The sequence below is a fragment of the Palaemon carinicauda genome, unplaced genomic scaffold, assembly GCF_036898095.1.
Source record: "Palaemon carinicauda isolate YSFRI2023 unplaced genomic scaffold, ASM3689809v2 scaffold312, whole genome shotgun sequence".
Classification (NCBI taxonomy): domain Eukaryota; kingdom Metazoa; phylum Arthropoda; class Malacostraca; order Decapoda; family Palaemonidae; genus Palaemon; species Palaemon carinicauda.
Window position 1 is genome coordinate 133,451 of NW_027170790.1, and position 17,948 is coordinate 151,398.

General features: G+C 49.8%; 1 long non-coding RNA gene across 1 annotated transcript in view; it reads right to left on the reverse strand.

Annotated features, from left to right (window-relative positions):
* Positions 1–5,101: 5,101 nt before the first annotated feature.
* LOC137636497 (uncharacterized) overlaps positions 5,102–17,948 on the reverse strand; it is a 28,262-nt gene continuing 15,415 nt past the window's right edge. Inside the window, exon 3 of the long non-coding RNA XR_011043119.1 lies at positions 5,102–5,326. This is a non-coding gene — a long non-coding RNA (uncharacterized lncRNA). The remainder of the gene's footprint in view (positions 5,327–17,948) is intronic.

A 17,948-nucleotide genomic window follows, 5' to 3' on the forward strand; every position in this document is an offset into this window, starting at 1 on the left:
TCTGAAAAGGGCCTTGGTATAGAGTTTTTTGAAGTTTGAAATGACCTGTTGGTCCATGGGCTGGAGTATGGGAGTAGTATTGGGGGGCAAGAATTTGATTTTGATAAAGCTGTATTCTTCTTTCAAGTCATCCTCGAGACCTGGAGGATGTGCAGGAGCATTGTCCATAACCAGAAGACATTTCATTGGCAAGCTCTTTTCAATGAGGTAAGCCTTAACCTGGGGGGCAAACACTTCGTTTATCCACTCAGTAAAGAATTGTCTTGTGACCCAAGATTTAGTGTTCGAGCGCCACATAACTGGTAGTGCACTTTTACAAATATTATTTCGTTTGAACACCCGGGGGTTGTCCGAGTGGTACACTAACAAGGGTTTGATCTTGCAATCGCCACTTGCATTTGCACACAGCAACAATGTTAGCCTATCTTTCATTGGCTTGTGACCTGGCATCTTCGTCTCGTCCTTGGTAATGTACGTATTGGCTGGCATTTTCTTCCAAAATAACCCAGTCTCATCACAATTAAAGACTTGTTGTGCGATCAAATTTTGTTCATTTATGTACCGATCGAATTCCCCCACGTATTTATCGGCTGCAATTTGATCCGAACTAGCTGCCTCCCCATGCCTAGTAACACGATGAATACCTGTTCTATTACGAAACTTTTCAAACCAACCCCTGCTCGCTTTAAATGTAAATGAATCACTTTCACTGGTACTCGGACTTTTCTTCACTAATTCTTCATAGATATGCAACGCTTTTTCACAAATGAACGCTTCACTAACACTTTCCCCGGCCAACTGTTTTTCTTTAATAAATATTAAAAGCAACTTTTCCATCTCCTCAATCACTTGTGGCCTTTGCTTAGTTACCGCCGTAACTCCCGTTGCAACATTCGCCTTCTTAATCATTTCTTTATGCTTTAAAAACGTAGAAATGGTCGACTTCGCCATTCCGTATTCTACCGCTAAATCGGACACTCGTACACCATTCTCATATTTCGCTATAATTTCCTTCTTCAACTCGATCGTTGTTCGCACTGTTTTCCTCTTCTCCTTCCCCTTAACACTCATTACTTTCTTGGGACTCATTATGAAAGCTAAAAAAGCAATTAAAAGCACTGAAAATCACTAAATCACAACGAATGCTGATCGCGCGTTGTCTGAGTGACGCTCTCGAGAGAACTGATGCTTCCCGAACAAGCGAGAGTGGCCGAGATGGCGCGATCATCACAAAGCCCATGCGGTCGTCACGTGTTCGGCTGGTCGAGTACCGAATTTTTGGTCGAGCACCGCAGCAAAAATTTCTCGAAAATTTTGGTCGAACTCCGAATTGTTCGAGTATAGAGTCGTTCGACTACCGAGGTATCACTGTATAGAATAGTCTGGGACGGAGTCATTTGTGACTTCTCTTTGTTCACAAGAAGACCTAATTCTTTGGCTAGGTCCAATGTCCATATGAGATCCTTCAGACAGCGGTTTAATGAAGACGCCCTGATTAACCAGTCGTCTAAATAAAGGGAGGCTCTGATCCCTGACGAATGTAGGAAGCTCGCTACATTCCGCATGAGCCTTGTAAAAATTAGAGGAGCAGGGCTGAGGCCGAAGCACAGTGCTCGAAATTGGTACACTTCTTTCCCGTACATGAACCTTAGATTATGTTGAAAGGTTGGGAGGATCGGGATATGGAATTAAGCGTCCTGGAGGTCGAGAGAGACCATCCAGTCGCCTTCCCTTACTGCTGCTAGAACAGATTTGGATGTTTCCACCGTGACCTTTGTTTTTAAAATGAACACGTTGAGTGCACTCACATCTAGCACTGGTCTCCAACCTCCTGTGTTCTTCGGAACCAGGAAGAGACTGTTGTAAAAGCTTGGGGTCCAAGACCTTCACCACCGCCCCCTTCTCTAACAAAAGACACACCTGATGTTGTAAGGCCTGTCTCTTTGCTTCCTCTATCGATACCTGGGAGAGAAGTCTATTGGAATTTGTACAAGAGGAGGTTTCCTTACAAAAGGGATTTTGTAACCCTCCTTCAATAAAAGGACAGACCATTAGTCCGCTCCCCTTCTCTCCCATGCTTGCCAGAAGTTCGTCAATCTGGCCCCTACTGCTGTCTGAAGCCGTGGGCAGTCAGACTCTCCCACGGCTGGATCTGGACCCCCTTCTCTTACCTCGTCTTCCGTCAGAACGAGAGGTGCCTCTGTTGGAGGCTCTGCCACGAAAGGGAGGAATGAATCTGGAAGCTGGCGTATCTAACTTGGGTTTGTTGCTGGAAAAAGAAGAAGGCAAAACTTTGCGAGCTGTTTTGGCAACTAAATCATGCGTATCCTTCAACGCAAGAGATGACGCAATATCTTTGATAAGATCTTGAGGAAAAAGAGCACGTGATAAAGGAGCAAAAAGGAGCTCCGACTTCTTGCACGGAGTAACTCCCAAAGAAAGGAATGAGCACAATGATTCCCTCTTCTTTAAAACTCCTGCTGTAAAAACAGCCGCAAGTTTGTTAGAACCGCCCCTTATAGCCTTGTTCATACAGGACATAATCTGCATGGCAGCATCATTGTTAGAAGGAGACACCTTCTTACTTAAGGCCCCAAACGACCAATCCAAAAAATTAAAAACTTCAAAAGCACAAAAGACTCCTTTAAGCAGATGATCAAGCTCTGAAGTAGTCCTCAAAATCTTTGAGCGTCTCACGGCTAGACGAGGAGGAGAGTCTACCAGGCTTGAGAGGTGTCCCTGGGCAGAGGCAGCCACTCCCAAGCCGAGAACTTCTCCCGTGTCATACCAGACGCTCGAACGAGAAGCTAGTTTAGAAGGAGGAAAAGCAAAGGAAGACTTTCCCAGACTTCTCTTGGTTTCCAACCAGTCTCCCAGCAAGCCTATGGCCCTCTTAGAAGATCGAGAGAGCACTAACTTCGTATAAAAAGGGGTTGAAACAGTCATGCCTAAAGTAAATTCTGAAGGCGGCGAACGTGGAGCAGCAGTCACAAAATGAGCCGGAAAAACTTCTCTAAAAATATTCATAATTTTCTTAAAATCAAGGGATTGTTGGACAACTCTAGGCTCTTCCTCTTCTGACAGGATCCCCAAATGCGCATTAGCCGAAAGAGGATCATCAACTTCCTCTTCAGAGAGAACTTCATCCGATAAAGCAAAATTCTTGTGAGAAGGTGAAGTCATAGCATGTCGCGAGGGTAAAGCTTGGCAGCCTACATCGACTTGTATCTGAGAAGCAGTTAAGGCAGGAGGGTTGACGTCACGTCGTGACTGCAGTGACTGACGTTCGACGTCACGTCGTGACTGCAGTGACTGATGCTCAACGTCACGTCGAGACTGCGGTGTCTGCAGCTCGACGTCACGTCGAGACTGCGGTGTCTGCAGCTCGACGTCACGTCATGACTGCAGTGACTGCAGCTCGAAATCACGGCTAGACTGTAAGGACTGACGCTCAACATCACGTCGAGATTTACGCTCTGAATCTCGCTTAACAGCAAAGCTAACACTTGGGTTGACGTCAGCGTGACGTAAAGCTTCCCGCTTAGATGGTTGAAGACCTGATTCACGCTTAGCAGAACTGTGACGTACTGCAAGTAAAGGTTCCTGTCGAACAGGAGCAGGACCGTAAGCCTGCATTAAGGTGGACAGCTTAGACTGCATGTCCTGCAAAACACTAAAATTAGGATCGGTAACACTCGGAACAGACCGTGACGTCGGGAACGTCTGTTCATGAACGTCAGCACAAACGGGAGTCGCAGCACTCAGGTCACGTCTGGAACGACCAGATAACACAACGGAACCGTGACTCTTAGAAGGGGCCTCCGGAGCCACAAAAATTGACGTTAAATAAGAATGTTTAATAGGCGAACCTTCCTCTGATGAAGGAATACGTTCCGGGCTGCTCCAGTGACTACAGCCATGACGTTGACTTTGTTCTGAAGGAACTAACTTTCTTTTCAGAGGCCTTAAAACCTGACGCCAGGATTTCTTGCTAACATAAGCGTCATCGGATGACGAGGAGAACCAAGTCTCGCCTCTCTTATGGTAAGGACGTGCTTGAGGAGCAACGTCTGCAACCTTTCAGGGAACGTCTGTTCGTTGTTTAACACCTATCGCTCCCTTTGGTCTTGTGACATTCCTTCTCCCAGGGGTTGGGGAGCTTGAAAGAGGTCTCGGACTGGGTGAGCGGCAAGTACGAACAGACGAACCCTCCGCATTAACACTGAACACATTTTTACCACTTTTCGCATTAACACTTTCACTTTTTTAAAATTTCACATCGGACATGAGCTGGTTTCTGACCGTAGCCAGCAATTCGACCTTTGCGCCCAAAGCATGAATAGCCTTCATCATATCTTTAAGTGAAGGTTCGTTAGTGCAAGTAGGGGGTTCTGAAACTACCACTACAGGGGGAGGAAAAGGTTCAGGGGCATGGGAAGAGGAAAATTCTTGAGAATGAGAAGAGCTTCTTCTTACCCTATCTCTCTCGAGTTTACGAGTATATTTGTCATACTCTAACCACTCAAATTCAGACAAAATGACACAATCATCGCATCGCTCCCCTAATTGACAAGCTTTACCACTACAATTAAGACACATAGAGTGGGGATCGATGGAAGCCTTTGGAAGGCGCCTGTTAATTGTCAATCTTTAGCACATTTTCTATAAACAGGAAAAGGGTCAGCCATTAAGGAATGTTCAAAGAGATAAAAAAACAAGCAAAGTTCAGCAACAGCAAATCAAAAAAGGGTTCAAGAGTATTCAAAGAATATCCAACACAGCGAAAGCCAAAAAACCATTAAGAAGTACTTCACCAATTGTTGAAAAACTTTAGGTTTAGCACGAGCGAGGAACCAATGTTGACACCTAACTCGGCAGAGAAGAACTGGAGAATTTGGGAATAGTGATAGTATCCTGCCGTGTGGTGGCGCTAGTGTACACCCAGCAACCCAACACCGTGATCGCCCGCGAGTTTTGAATCTGCCGACCGTCGGAGACGTTAGCTACATATATATCCACCGGCTAAGTTAAATATTTAAAATGTAAGGTTTGAATACAGTCATAAGAAGACCTGGTGATACTCACACACTGAAGCTGGCCAGAGAAAGGACAGGAGATGGCATGACTTGAGAAGCATCTTTAAGTGGTCAGACTTCCTACGGTTCACGAGGGCAAGATGTCTAAACTTTGGGTTGTCCTCCATGTGACATGCCGAGGTTCAGGTAGGGCAGACTGGGCTGCTATGTAATCTGAGGTCATCGGCAGCTGTCTCCTTGGCTTATCATGGCTGGATACGTTTGTGTTCTCAATAAACATTTTAGTGTCTCTGTGGCGAATAAAAATACCAATAACTAAAATGTAATAATAAAAAGGATATACTGGTTCAAATAGATATAGGAATTTGGTCCTGATGGCCAAGGGAGGCTATTCAGCATCTGCAGCATGAAGGAAATGTTGAGAAGATGGACAGCAAGAAAGAAGAAAGGAGGTGGTAGAGTAAAAGGAAGAAAAGTGACCTTAGAGTAATGCATACAGCGGACTTATTGTTAGATAGCATACTGTAGTGTGCTGAAAAACATTGGGTTTATTAAATAGGAAATAAAACAGAAAATACAGCACCATAACATAAAAATAATGGAAAGCAAAACATTATCATATAGAAAATATAGCAGAAATTATCACAAATTCTAAAAGTAATATGTAATTTTCCTAACTATATAAACTTGGGTCTTTTGATAGGAATAAGCTTTCAGCTTAAGCTGGAACTTCAGCTGTTAAAATCTATAACGAGGTGATGGTAGTTACTGGAGGGTGGCATGGAAGCCCCGCTCCCCTCCAGACGGTACACCGAGATGCCACTTTGGCCTTCCCCTGGGGTTGAAGCGGGAAATGAAACTTGAAGGACTCAAATTTGTAGTGTTGGGAAAAATATAAATTACTTTCAGAATTTTTGATTTGTTCCTTCATGAATACAAAAGCTTTATCCTTTGATAGAAGACTCATCCTTAGGAAGGAGGAAGGCCCTATACATAAACAGGCTGGTTTAAAAATCACAGGCTATCAATACACTGAGAGACCTGAGAAGAGGTGCGGATAGATGATTCCTATAACCTCCTGACACTTGGGAATAGATCCTCATGGGTTGAGTTAGATCTCTGTACGTTGACAGACAGTCAATGAAGAACCTATATCCTCAGAAGGAAACGATGTCACAGTGTTTGGCCAATTAGGTGTAATGCATCCTTCATCCTATCCATCTTTTCCCTTGTACAGAGGACGAGGCGATACCTGTACTTCTATAACTGACTTGTATAGAACGGCTGCTCAGTATGGAAGCTCACCTGCATCACTGTCAGATCCAGCCCATAACATAATGACCATTGCACCTCCAAAGGGTTGAAAGAAGAAAGGAAAAGGGCCAGACACTCCACCTCTAATCATTGACTAACATTGTGACTTATCTTAGAAGAGATGCTTCTTGTACCCTAAGGAGCTAGGTAAAGTACACAGCCTGCTGAGACTTGTTGGTATAATCCCATGGATAGTGGGCTGTAAAGGTTGCCTGGAACTTCCAGACTCGCAGCATTTACCACTACACCACTGACATGTTCTTCCTGAGGTCTAGATAAATGTGATATTCTGGCTTTGTGTCATTGTGTCCGATAGTCATGAAGACAAAACGAAATGACAAATTCGAAGATAATTTGTATTTTTCCTAACCATACAAACCTTAGCTATTTACATTGGGTTTACCTTTTAGCGCAGCTGAAATGGCGAGCCATTAGAATTTAACGAGGGTGTATTACCCCCGCGCTAGTTAGCGGGGGGGTAGGGGAATGGTAGCTAGCTACCCCTCCCCCCCCTCACACACAGGTGAATGCTCACTTTCACTTAAGAGGTAGGACTTGTCTTGGGGGACAGGGCTGGCGGGTAAATATGTGTAAATAGCTAAGGTTTGTATGGTTAGGAAAAATACAAATTATCTTCGAATTTGTCATTTGTTCCATAACCGAAATACAAACCACGCTATTTACACAGGGTGACTTACCCCTTAGGTAGGGTGGAAAGTCCCCAGCCATACTGGCTTTGGCTTTACCCGGGGACTCAGAATCCGAGTGAGTCGCACTCGAGAAAAGGAGTCCCTGCCCCTCACAAGTTCCTTGCTCCGCAAGGAACCGTGTGGCCTACATAAGCTTGTGTGTGAAGGAAGAAGTGTGACCCGTCCTAGGCAGTTGACCTGGAGTTCCAGAAGGAACTCTGGGTTAGGACGTTCCCAATACCACCTCGTCAGGGTATGGGGGACGCGACAGTATTGACTCAATACTCGGAACACAAGGAAGCATGGTTTACCTGCAGAGGTTCGAGGTCAGCTATGCAGAGACCAGGATGCTGCTTCCCCGTAGAGGGGATGATGAAGAAAGAAATAAGGGCCAGACATACTTCTTTCGTTCATGCAGACTAAAACCTGATAACAATGCCCTCAACCTTCTGCTACCTGTCCAAAAAGGAGCCTGAGGTTAGACCAGCTGTTGTGTAGCCACCACAGAGCGATAGAAAACGTATCGAGACTCCTGTGGGTCACGCCCTGCAGGAAGCGGGCTGCGAAGGTCATTAGACGCTTCCAGACTCCAGCTTGTAGCACCTGCGTCACAGAGTAGTATTACTCGAAGGCGAGGGACGTTGTATCCAACATCGTGCTGTAGGGGGACGTGACGGGGGAGGGTCTGGTGATAGGTCGAGATGAATGTCTTTGAGTCCGGGCTGAAGAGGTATACTGGTGACTCTCCCCCAATGTCCTCCTTGTGCTCCCAAATCGGCTGCAACTGAGGACAAACTGCAGCTGTTCCCAAAGCTAACCTCTCGATTCCTTTACTGGCAAGAAAGATGACAAATTCGAAGATAATTTGTATTTTTCCTAACCATACAAACCTTAGCTATTTACACAGGGTTTACCTTTTAGCACAGCTGAAATGGCGAGCCATTAGAATTTAACGAGGGTGTATTACCCCCGCGCTAGTTAGCGGGGGGGTAGGGGAGTGGTAGCTAGCTACCCCTCCCCTCCCTCACACACAGATGAATGCTCACTTTCACTTAGAGGTAGGACTTGTCTTGGGGGACAGGGCTGGCGGGCAAATGTGTGTAAATAGCTAAGGTTTGTATGGTTAGGAAAAATACAAATTATCTTCGAATTTGTCATTTGTTCCGTAACCGAAATACAAACCACGCTATTTACACAGGGTGACTTACCCCTTAGGTAGGGTGGAAAGTCCCCAGCCATACTGGCTTTGGCTTTACCCGGGGACTCAGAATCCGAGTGAGCAGCACTCGATAAAAGGAGTCCCTGCACCTCACAAGTTCCTTGCTACGCAAGGAACCATGTGGCCTACGTAAGCTTGTGTGTGAAGGAAGAAGTGTGACCCGTCCTAGGCAGTTGACCTTGAGTTCCAGAAGGAACTCTGGGTTAGGACGTTCCCAATACCACCTCGTCAGGGTATGGGGGACGCGACAGTATTGACTCAATACTCGGAACACAAGGAAGCATGGTTTACCTGCAGAGGTTCGAGGTCAGCTATGCAGAGACCAGGATGCTGCTTCCCCGTAGAGGGGATGATGAAGAAAGAAGTAAGGGCCAGACATACTTCTTTCGTTCATGCAGACTAAAACCTGATAACAATGCCCTCAACCTTCTGCTACCTGTCCAAAAAGGAGCCTGAGGTTAGACCAGCTGTTGTGTAGCCACCACAGAGCGATAGAAAACGTATCGAGACTCCTGTGGGTCACGCCCTGCAGGAAGCGGGCTGCGAAGGTCATTAGACGCTTCCAGACTCCAGCTTGTAGCACCTGCGTCACAGAGTAGTATTACTCGAAGGCGAGGGACGTTGCGATGTATCCAACATCGTGCTGTAGGGCGACGTGACGGGGGAGGGTCTGGAGACAGGTCAAGATGAATGTCCTTGAGTCCGGGCTGAAGAGGTATACTGGTGACTCTCCCTCATGTCCTCCTTGTGCTCCCAAATCGGCTGCAACTGAGGACAAACTGCAGCTGTTCCCAGCGCTAACCTCTCGATTCCTTTACTGGCAAAAAAGAGAAGGTCTTGGGATATCAGATACAGAATGGAGACTCGAAATCTTGAATGAATCGGACCGAAGGGCCGGGACCCCCAGATTCTGAGTCTAGCCAACAACTCAGGAGCGAGCCTGAATGTTGCCTTCCCCTCTTCCTTAGAAAGGGGGAAGTCGTAAGAGACCAAGAAGATTGCTTACACACTGGCCGTGGCCAAAGTGAGCAGGAGACCCAAGGCGGAATACAATCCGAGGCCTGTCGTAAAGGGTCTTGAGAAGATCTCTTAAAGGACTAAAAGTCCGAGCCATGCTCCAAGTTGGAGGTCTTCCTCCGACTAGGGCAGGGACGATCGTAGCTTCGCATGAGCGAGGATAGATCCAGCGGGCAGGAAAAAGTTATTCCTTTAAGCCTGAAGGTCAGGGAAAGGCTGAGCGACAGGCTTCATTGCCGAGAGCGGAAAGGAGTTTCCTCCCGCCGAAAGGCAATAAGACCGTTATTGCTGTAGAAGAGGCCTCAAGGGAAGAGGTATATCTCCCACGACACCAACCACCTTAGACTCTTCACTTTGCCTGGGAGACCCCTGTGGATGACTATCGCAGATGACGCGACCTCCGTACCGCGACTGTAGCGGGTTGTCTCTTCTTGAGGAGGAGGCGTAGTGTCTCCAGGCATGAAGCTAAAGCGACGCCCCGGTTCGGGAGAGATGTCGCACTGTGGTTGCTTGAGTAGTCTGCGCCGTGGGAGAAGCTCTCCCGGGAGTTCCGTCAGGGGAAGCAGAGGGTCCAGAAACCGTTCTGCGCATAGTCCCAGTGAAGCTCTCCCATTGAAAGGTTGACAGACAACTTGGTCTTGTTGAGACCCATTCTCCACAAACAAAAAGGAGGGAAGACGCAGGCGTCGAAGTTGTCCCACCATCACCAGAATGCATCTTGCCAGAGTCTCGGGGTCTGAGACTGGGGGGAAGAATAGCAGAAGCTTGAGGTTCCAAGCTGTTGCGATCAGGTCCCCCAGACCAGTACTTGCTGGTTACCCAAGGTCAAAGACCCCCAGGTACACTCTCTCTACGAGGCTCTGCTCGGATAGTCTGAGAGAACATTCCCCTGCCTGGAATGAGAGAGCCGATGGTGGTATTGAGAGAATCTCAATCATCCCGGTATCTCTACTGCAAGATGTGAAGGTGTGAAAATGCGTCCCCTGCTGGTTAGAATACGCCAGAATCATGAAGTCGACGCGCACGGGGCGACTCGGCAGGAGCTGTAGGATCTGTAGAGGGGCCAGACTACGGCCCCTAAGCCTGCCTGAATGATGGAGAGGTATCCTTCAGGTCTTGACCATAGGCCTGGACCGGAACATGCCCCCCCCTTTCCTTTGACGAGTCCGAGAACAGCATCAAGAATGTGGGGAAAGGACGAGAATATCCACTACCATCAAGAGGCTCCATAGGTCAACACCCATTGCAGGTCTAATAGATCCGCTGGTCCCATAGGGGCCAGGAAGTCCGGTTAAAACATTGCCTGAAGCCACCGGAACTTGGATCGCCCCACATGGAACTTATCCTGAGGCGACCGTTCGGACTATAGACGGGTCAATGAGGAAAGGAGAACTAGGAAACGTTCCAAGGTAGGGCTGAAAGCTCTGCTTGACTGAGAACAGGTACTGCGACTCTCCTCAGTCTTGCCACAGTCAACCGAAAGGAAGGCTCGGAGGATGTGGTAACAGAATCTGGCGTCCCCAGGTGGTCACCCATCCAAGTACCGACGTTGCTTAACCTCGCTGGACGGACGAGACGCGGGATTTCCAACGTGGTAAGGCCGTTGACTCAATATCATGGCCAGATACTCCAGATGTTGAGGCAGAGGAAGAGAAGGCTCCAAGCAAAATACCATGAGCCCACACTCATGGTAAGCATCCGGAAGCTTGTCCCGGCGCTGAAGAAGGTCGAACCCGAGCCTACCGGAGTTGACCAGCCCTCCAAACAGCAGAGGAGGCGGAAGCCTGCACCTGAGCGGCCAAGAGGAAGGCAGGGAGAGTTCTCTGGGGAAACAAACCTGCTATGCCACGGCGGGATAGCCACACTGCATCATAAGCAGGAATACTTGCAGTCTAGGCTGAATTCGACGAGCACCCTGGAAGATGGATGGAATGGAAACTGAAAGTACCCGTCCTTCCGATCCAGGGTTTAAGGAGTCCTGTCGCCTCGTTACCGGTCTGATCGATTCTGCTGGTCTACGCTGGCCGAAGTTTGTTCGACAAACTTGATCAGGGCTGAGAGGTCGACTAAGGACATCCCCTCTCAGATCCTTTCTTACAAGAAAGGATCGACTGAGGAGGCCGGGGGTGAAGCCGTCGATGATCCTAAGGAAGACCTTCGCCTAAGGTATGGATCATTCTGCCCAACCGGGCAACTCTGCTGACGCTATGGCATAGAGGTTCAGAGACACTGAATTCGCTGACAGAGACGGCAGTCGCGATATCCCTGGCTGATCACAGAGATTGTGCGGGAATGGGCATCGGGAAGCTGTCATTCGGATGAGTAACCTTAAGCATCCTCCCAGAGAAAAACCTGCAATCCTAGAGTTCGTGAACTCCTTTTAGGACTATGCCACCCCGGGGGAGTCTCCCGTGCCATCTGTTCTTGACAGGAGGAAACTGCAATTGGACACCTTGTCCCAGTTGTCGTAGCCGATAACTTAGGCCGACGTGGTTGAAAGAAAAGGGCGCTGGAGCCCTGCAGAGTCTGGAAGAAAGCGCCTTGGAGGAGTGAAACCGGAAGTCGATTTCCTTCGCACAGCCGCTGTCTAAGTCTCTGTCCTTGGGCACAAACAAACTCTTCTCAAGGATGGAAGGGTGTCCGAGGTCGTCGACCTCAACAGATGAGACACCCGACGGAAGCCCTCAGTCAGCGCGTCCAGATGGTACAACATCGAGCTTGTCCGCAAGTTAGATACTTAACGACGAAAGGCCAAGGTGCCTGAGCTCGAGAGGAGGAAAGTACCCATGCTCTTCCTGTAGCTTCCTTGAACCAAACCTCGGGCCGTAACCGAGGAGGGAAAGAACATGGTAAGCTCCCAGAGGAAGGGGTAAGCAGTCACCCCTTGTCCGATGGAGAAATCTCGAACGGAAAGCCCCCCCGCCAAAAATCCTTCCAGGGAATGACGGGGAAGGGCTAACCCAGGTTCAGGAAAGAGGAGTGTTGCTCAGATCTCCCTTAAGTTTCTCTTATTCTTGCAAGTGCCATGCTCTGCGTTTACGGTGTGAGGCCGTGTTCTGGAAATACGCTCCAGAAGAACTCGCCAGGCTGGCCATGCTGCGAAAACCCCATTGGGAATCGTGGTTGCAATTGCCCTGGAGCTCGCGCGACGGTAATTCAAAGATTTTCGCGTGGGCGAACGTGGAAGCGCCCATGCGCGGTAACGCAAACGAAGGTGAGCGAAGGAGCGCAGAAGGAGGGCGAGCGTGGTAGGAAGGGCGAGCGTGGTAGGAAGGGCGAGAGCTGGTGGTCGGCGAGCGATAACCCATAGACGAGCAATGGATACTGCAAGAAATAAGCCGACGTTTGTGCGAAGAAACACTGTAGGTTCGCGCGACGGAACACCATCCGTCCGCACGATGGAAAACCGTTGGTTCGCGCGTGGGCGAACATTGGAGAGCATGGGCGCGGACGCGCATGGGCGCGGACGCGCATGAGCGTAGACGTGCAGGCACGTGGGCGTGTGGGCGCGCAGGCGAATGGTCGCGCGGGCGCACAGGCAAGCGGGCGCACAGGCGAGCGGTAGCGCAGGCGAGCGGTAGCGCAGGCGAACGGTCGCGCGCAGGCGAGCGGTCGTGAGGGTGGGCAGGTGGATGAGCGCGAGTCCGAGGTGGCGAACGCAAGCGTTAGCGCGATGGCGAGTAAACGCGCTGCCGCGTGGGCGAGGAAGACCGCTGGCGATATGGATCAACAAGCGATCGGTGGTGAGCTGGTGAGCGCTAACGCGCAGGTTGGCGATGGCGCGTTGTGTTATGCCGACGCGATGGTCGAGCAGCATGCGCAGGTGAGCGATCGTGCGTTGGCGAGCAATATGCGAAGGTGAGCGATCGCGAGCAGCATCTGCAGGAGGGCGATCGCGCGATGGTGATCAGCATGCGCAGATGGGCGGTCGCGCGATGGCGAGCAGCCTCTGCAGGTGGGCGATCGCGTGATGGCTATCAGCCTGCGCAGGGTCGCGCGATGGTGATCAGCATCCGCAGGTGTGCGGTCGCGCGATGGCGATCAGCATCCGCAGTTGAGGGTCGCGCGATGGCGATCAGCATCCGCAGTTGAGGGTCGCGCGATGGCGATCAGCATCCGCAGTTGAGGGTCGCGCGATGGCGATCAGCATCCGCAGTTGAGGGTCGCGCGATGGCGATCAGCATCCGCAGTTGAGGGTCGCGCGATGGCGATCAGCATCCGCAGTTGAGGGTCGCGCGATGGCGATCAGCATCCGCAGTTGAGGGTCGCGCGATGGCGATCAGCATCCGCAGTTGAGGGTCGCGCGATGGCGATCAGCATCCGCAGTTGAGGGTCGCGCGATGGCGATCAGCATCCGCAGTTGAGGGTCGCGCGATGGCGATCAGCATCCGCAGTTGAGGGTCGCGCGATGGCGATCCTCATGCGCAGGTGAGCTAGTAGCTGGCGAACCATGTTCCTTCAGAAGAGTTGGAGAACGTTGGCGTGCCGGCTGTAACACACGCGGGCGATCCGGAGATCGCCGAGAGACAGGTGATCGCTGGCGAGCTGATGATCGCTGACGAGCAGAAGGCTACGCGTGGAAGCCTGCGTATAGAAGAAGAGTCCTTGACCCCGACCTGAACCGAAGTTCTAGATCGCGAGGATGAACGTGGGCGCACAGGGCGCGTAACAGGAACCAACAGGAACAGCAGGGATGATCATCATGAAAGCGCTGACGAACAGGAGAGCGCTGATGAGCAGAAGAGCGCCTGTGCGCTAACACTGAGCAGGAGCAGGAGAGAACACAGCAGAAGGGCGCGCAGGGAAACCCTGACACGCAAGGGAAGAACCCCCGTGGGAGGCAACCCTTTGCCCCGAAGGGATCGTTGTCCGCCGGAAGACTGATGTCCGTCGGAAGACCGCTGTCCGTCGGGAAGACCGTTGTCCGTCGGGAAGACCGTTGTCCGTCGGGAAGACCGTTTACCGTCGGGAAGACCGTTGCCCGTCGGAAGACGAGATCAGACTGCTGTCCATTTGCACCAAAGCGGAAGATCGAGAAAATGATATTTTGATTATAAAATAAATTTTTGAATATACTTACCCGGTGAATATATAATAGCTGACGTCTCGGACGGCTCGACAGAAACACAAAAACTCGCGAGCGATCGCCATGAAGGTTGCGTGTGTGCCCACCAGCGCCGACTATCGGCCAGATACCGCATATACTTGTAAACAGCTCCAGTTCTTCTCATTCTGCTGGGTCTCTATCGGGGAGGAAGGGAGGGCCTTTAATTTATATATTCACCGGGTAAGTATATTCAAAAATTTATTTTATAATCAAAATATCATTTTTAAATATTAAACTTAGCGGGTGAATATATAATAGCTGATTCACACCCATGGTGGTGGGTAGAGACCAGTATTAATACAATAAAGGCGTATATGCTTAGAGTTTTTGACAGTTATATCATAACAAAACCCAAATAAATATAGGTACCTGGTAAGGAAGCTGACTCTGACGATTACTCTGCCTTATTAGTCCGCTTTCCTCATGAAGCCCAGCCTTCCTCTCAGGATGCTGAAAGACTCCCAGGACGACCACCCATACAACAGGACCTCATCAAAACCCTTAATCTGGGCGCTCTCAAGAAACGACATTTGACCCCCCGCCAAATCAAAAAGGATGCGAAAGGCTTCTCAGCCTTCCGTACAACCCAAAACAAGATTAAAAACATTTCAAGAGAAGATTAAAAGGATATTGGAATTAAGGGAATGTAGTGGTAGAACCCTCACCCACTACTGCACTCGCTGCAACGAATGGACCCAGTGTGTAGCAGTCCTCATAAAGAGTCTGGACGTCTTTTAAGTAAAATGAAGCGAACACCGACTTGCTCCTCCAAAAGGTCGCGTCCATAATACTTCGAAGAGACCTCAGATCCACCTCGTAAGGATCTGGTACGAGCTAAATAAAACTTAAGAGCTCTAACTGGGCACAGTACTCTTTCAAGCTCGTTGCCTACGATCTCTGATAGGCAAGGTATATCAAAAGATTTAGGCCAAGGACGAGAAGGCAGTTCATTTTTGGCCAAGAAACCAAGCTGAAGCAAACATGTGGCTTTATCTGTAGAAAAGCCGATGTTTTTACTAAAGGCATGGATCTCACTGACCCTTTTAGCCGAAGCCAAGCACACTAAAAACAGCGTCTTGAGGGTGAGATCCTTCAGGGAGGCTGAATGTAATGGCTCAAACCTGTCGGACATTAGGAACCTTAGGACCACGTCTAAGTTCCATCCAGGAGTTGCCATACGACGCTCCTTAGAGGTCTCGAAGGACTTAAGGAGATCTTGGAGATCTTTATTATTGGACAGATCTAAGCCTCTATGTCTGAACACAGAAGCCAACATGCTCCTGTAGCCCTTAATAGTGGGAGCAGAGAGGGAGCGAACATTTATCAGATGCAGGAGAAAGTCTGCAATTTGGGCTACAGAGGTACAGGAAGAGGAAATGGATGATGACTTACACCAGTCTCTAAAGACTTCCCACTTCGACTGGTAGACCTTGATGGTAGATGCTCTCTTAGCTCTCGCAATCGCTCTGGCTGCCTCCTTCGAAAATCCTCGAGCTCTTGAGAGTCTTTCGATAGTCTGAAGGCAGTCAGACGAAGCGCGGGGAGGCTTTGATGAAGACTCCTTACGTGGGGCTGCCGTAAGAGATCCATCCTTAAAGGTAGACTCCTTGGAACGTCTACCAGCCATTGAAGTACCTCTGTGAACCACTCTCTCGCGGGCCAGAGGGGAGCAACCAACGTCAACCTTGTCCCTTCGTGAGAGGCGAACTTCTGCAGTACCTTGTTGATGATCTTGAACGGCGGGAATGCGTACGCGTCCAGGTGAGACCAGTCCAGTAGAAAAGCATCTATGTGGGCCGCCTCTGGATCTGGGACTGGAGAGCAATAGGTCGGGAGCCTTTTGGTCAACGAGGTGGCAAAGAGGTCTATGGTGGGTTGGCCCCAAGTCACCCAAAGACTCTTGCACACGTCCTTGTGGAGGGTCCATTCTGTGGGGATCACCTGACCTCTCCGACTGAGACAGTCCGCCAAGACGTTCAAGTCCCCCTGGATGAATCTTGTCAACAGGGAGATGCCTCGATCTTTTGACCAGATGAGGAGGTCCCTTGCGATGACGAACAGTGTGTGGGAGTGAGTGCCTCCTTGCTTGGAGATGTACGCCAAGGCTGTGGTGTTGTCCGAATTGACTTCTACCACTTTGTTTCGTAGAAGGCTCTCGAAACTCGTTAAGGCCAAGTGAACCGCCAACAGCTCCTTGCAGTTGATGTGCATGCTCCTCTGATCCGACGTCCAATCCTCTGATCCGACGTCCAAAGACCCAAACATTCCAGACCGTCCAGAGTCGCTCCCCAACCCAAATCCGACGCGTCTGAGAACAACACGTGGTTTGGGTTCTTGACCGCCAGGGACAGACCCTCTCGCAGACTTATGTTGCTGTCCCACCAGTTCAGGCACGTTTTTACTGGCTCGGAGATTGGGATTGACACAGCTTCCAAAGTCTTGCTCTTGTTCCAATGGAAGTCTAGATGGAACTGGAGAGGGCGAAGGTGAAGTCTCCCTAGTGAGATAAATTGCTCCAGGGATGACAGAGTCCCTAAGAGGCTCATCCAACTTCTCACTGAGCAACGGTCTTTTTTCAGCATGAGGCGGACTTTGAGCAGGGCTTGCTCTATCCTGGTGGCAGACGGAAAAGCCCGAAAAACTAGACTGCGAATCTCCATCCCCAAATAGAGAATCGTCTGGGAGGGATTCAGTTGAGACTTTTCTAAGTTCACCAACAGTCCCAACTCCTTTGCCAGACCCAACGTCCATTGAAGGTCCTGCAGACAGCGATGACTGGACGATGCTCTGAGAAGCTAGTCGTCCAGGTACAGGGAGGCTCGAATTCCCGATAAATGAAGGAATTTTGCCACATTCCTCATGAGCCTCGTAAACACGAGAGGAGCTGGGCTGAGGCCGAAGCACAGTGCTCGGAACTGGTACACCACATTCCTGTAAACAAACCTCAGATACGGTTGAGAATCTGGGTGTATAGGAATGTGGAAGTACGCATCCTGCAGGTCGAGAGAGACCATCCAGTCTCCCTCTCTGACCGCTGCTAGGACGGACTTCGTGGTCTCCATCGTAAATTTTGTTTTTACAACAAAAACGTTGAGCGCACTGACGTCCAGCACTGGCCTCCAACCTCCTGTATGCTTTGGGACTAGGAAGAGACGGTTGTAAAATCCCGGTGATTGAAGGTCCGAGACTTTCACCACCGCTCCCTTCTCTAGCAACAGAGAAACCTGCTGATGTAGAGCTTGTCTCCTTAACTCCTTTCGATACCTGGGAGAGAGGTCTAAAGGAACTGTTACTAGGAGGTCTGCGTACAAAAGGTATTTTGTACCCCTCCTTGAGCAACAACAGAGACTCTTGGTCTGCACCCCTCTTCTCCCAGGCCTGCCAGAAGCTGTTCAGTCTGGCCCCTACCGCTGTCTGAGGACGTGGGCAGTCAGACTCTGCCACGGGAGGACTTGGATCCTCTCCTCTTGCCTCTTTTACCGTCGGCACGAGCGCCTCCCCTGCTGGGGGCTCTGCCACGAAAGGGCGGGATAAACCTAGTCGCTGGGGTATCGATCTTGGGTCTC